The sequence below is a fragment of the Bison bison genome, unplaced genomic scaffold, assembly GCF_000754665.1.
Source record: "Bison bison bison isolate TAMUID 2011002044 unplaced genomic scaffold, Bison_UMD1.0 scf7180017864494, whole genome shotgun sequence".
Lineage (NCBI taxonomy): Eukaryota > Metazoa > Chordata > Mammalia > Artiodactyla > Bovidae > Bison > Bison bison.
The window spans coordinates 126785-130187 of NW_011495053.1; positions in this window are offsets into that span (position 1 = coordinate 126785).

Genomic DNA, 3403 nt, shown 5'->3' on the forward strand with positions numbered 1-3403 from the left:
CGGCCAAAAAATAAAGAAGAAATAGGCCATTAACACAGACATGGGAAGTGTAGTATTCAGAAGACAGCCTAGACAGGCCTAGGAATGGGAACACAGAAACACAGAAACCTATAAGGACCTCGTGCACTTTACTCCCAAGAACATATTTACAACCATCTTAACATTTAGAGTCACTCCTAAAGCAGCACAACACAAGGGAATCTATAAATGTGAGTAGCACCTTAATGAGGGCCTGGAGTGAGCAATAGAAAGCGGTCATTAGGAGGAAGGATCGAAAAATATAAAACGCAAATGTGGTCAATGAATCTGTCCTAGATGTGGAACAATAAGCACTACCTTGTCGTCAGAGGTTACACCTGGGAGTGTGGGGATGGACTGAAATTGAAGGGGATGCATACACATTCATATATATATATATATTCACACACACAGTTGAAAAACACTTCAGAAAATAATATATTTTTGCTTTTCTTCAATTAAAATTTACAGTGTAAACACTTTCTCTGACAATTTAAAACAAACTTTAAAAACTAAATTTGGTGAACACTGGATAAAGGTGTTATTTTTTAGATTTCCTTTTTCCAGTTCTTAGAGTTTCTAGCCTTGAGGTCAACGTGACATTTTTGTTTCAAGCAAACATTGCCGAGAATTTGAGCTGCTTGCTTTTGCTGACAATAGCAGAAATTTTGTGGTGCATGGTGTTATGTGATGTGGTTATTTTTCTTGCCTCAGAAAGAAATCTTCTGTGTGTATGAGCCTGCTTATTCTGTGATCTTTTGTGGTGATAAAGAATTTGACCAAAGTAGATGTAACGAATAAGATAAAGGTGAGCTGCTGTCACACTATTGTTTTAAAACTTTATGCCATGTTAAGTTTAAGATGAGGCCAACATGACATTAACTCTTATGATTCTAAAAAGAGCAACATGTCTTCTGCTAATATTTTATGTAATGAAACAGATTCTTTTTATATGCATGATATAAATCTATATGATTTTAAAGTAATGCTGGATTTGGTAAAGGGTCATGAAAGTACCGTGAGGCATATTCCAAACATACATATAAATACAATATGGGAAATAATGAAATATCACTTGAATTAGTTTTGTCAGTGTCTTATTTTAATCTTAGCGCCTTTACTGTATTTTTGAATGAGGAGATAATAGGTAATAAAAAAAGATGTGTCTGTAAAATGTGTACTGGGATATCACTGCTCAAATTCAGAAGCATTTGTGCTTCACCATGAGTAACGGTTTGGTGAAGAGGAATGAATTCACATTTGAATGTATTGAAAATCGGCCTTCAGAAGCAGTCTCTTCATCACCTACAAGAAGGCTGGTGGAAAAGATGTCTCAGTTTGTATAAAGTTCAAATCCAGAACCCAAATGTAGGCCAAGTAACTTTCAGCTATAAAATCAGAGTCTAGCAGACACATCCTTACTGAAGGCTGAGGGGCTGCTGGCCTGGGGTGGTGCCTCAGCGACAGTGGTGCACAATATCCATCTCCTGTGATCTACTGGAGAGAGGTGGGTGGCACACACATAAACAAGCCAAAGTTGAATTTGCCAGATCCTGGTAAGTGCTATGGAAAAAAAAAAAAATACTGGCTACAGAGGACAAGGAATCTGCAGGGTAGGCCTGTGTGTTTCATAGACGGCAGTGGAATTCCTAGCTAAGGCTGGGCCTAATCCATGCTGATGGCCAGATTAAGCCCTAGTGTCTTGCAGAGGCCTGCAGGTGGCCCAAGGGTAAAGAACCTGGACACAACTGGAGACGTGGGAGCAATCCCTGAGTCGCAAAGACCCACTGGAGTAGGAAATGGCAACTCACTCCAGTATTCTTGCCTGGAGAATCCCATGGACAGAGGAGTCTGGAGGATCCATGGGGTCACAAAGTCAGACATGATTTAGTGAGCAAGCACACCAAGCGTGTTCAGGAAAACTCACTCACCAGGTTGTCAGACTGGGCATTAAGATGCTTGAGCCCAGCAACCTGATACGCCTCTTTGGGTGAAGGTAATGAGGGGGCTGGAGCCAGACAGGTGTCATCTCAGAGGTCACATCAGAGGTCTTCCCTCCTGGGCCTACCCACCGTCAATGGAAACCACTCAGAATAGAGAAGCAGCATGTTCTGAATCTGGAGTCACCCTCCTCGTGTGAGTGCTCAGTCGCTCAGTCATGTCCAACTCTTCGTGACCCCATGGACTGTAGCCCACCAGGCTCTTCTGTTCAGGGGATTCTCCAGGAAAGGATACTTGAGTAGGTTGCCATGTCGTCCTTCAGGGGATCTTCCCAACCCAGGGTAAATTAAACCCGCATCCCTTATGTCTCTTGCATTGGCAGGTGAGTTCTTTACCACTAGCACCACCTGGGAAACTCTCCTCAAACTGGCAATAAGTATGAATACTTTTGGAGAAGGCAATGGCACCCCACTCCAGTACTCTTGCCTAGAAAATCCCATGGACAGAGGAGCCCTGTAGGCTTTAGTCCATGGTGTCGTGAAGAGTCAGACACGACTGAGCGACTTCACTTTTACTTTTCACTTTCATGCATTGGAGAAGGAAATGGCAACCCACTCCAGTGTTCTTGCCTGGAGAATCCCAGGGACAGCAGAGCCTGGTGGGCTGCCGTCTCTGGGGACTCACAGAGTCAGACACGACTGAAGTGACTTAGCAGCAGCAGCATGACTACTTTTAGAGCAAATGTTCAAAGGTTTAAGTTTTTTGCTTCTTCCTTTTCTTCTCATGTTTTCATCCATTTGGAATATAGTGTTCATTTTTTGTTTGTTTTGTAGCTTTATTCTTATGTAAAAATACTGAAATCTGCATCATATGAATCCATATGAAGTAAATACATAAATCTTCCAAATAAAGGAAAAGACATAATTAATAAGTATAAGTGTGCCACAGGCTAGAATAAAACCATTTGACATCTGTGTACTGAGGGGAAAAATTTGCCTTCAGGCTTTTACAAAAATTTCTGGAGATGTGATTTTATAAGAACAGACAATTCTAACCCTAGTGTTTGACCACCAAAAAGTAAACATAATTCCTGAAGGTAGCTCCTGCTTCAGGCGAATTAGTTCTACCATGCCTTAGGATACTAGCCCACAAAAGAAGGGAAAACAGTTTTAAGTAGGTCAGATAATCATAGCAACCCAGTTTCTGGGGCTGCACAATTGTTGTGTGTGTGTGTATGTGCTTTCCTGTTATAAATCTCATCTTTTCCATTTCCCTGTGTTCTGGGGTTAAGATGACCCTTTCTTGCAGTAATGTGCCCTGAGGTCACCTGAACGTGAGCTGGTTTTCAAACTGGTTGAGCTGCTGGTCGACGATAATGCCAGCAACTATGCTGTGGTCCTGTTTTCATTCATGGACTTCTCTTCCACGCTCGCTCAAAATGCAT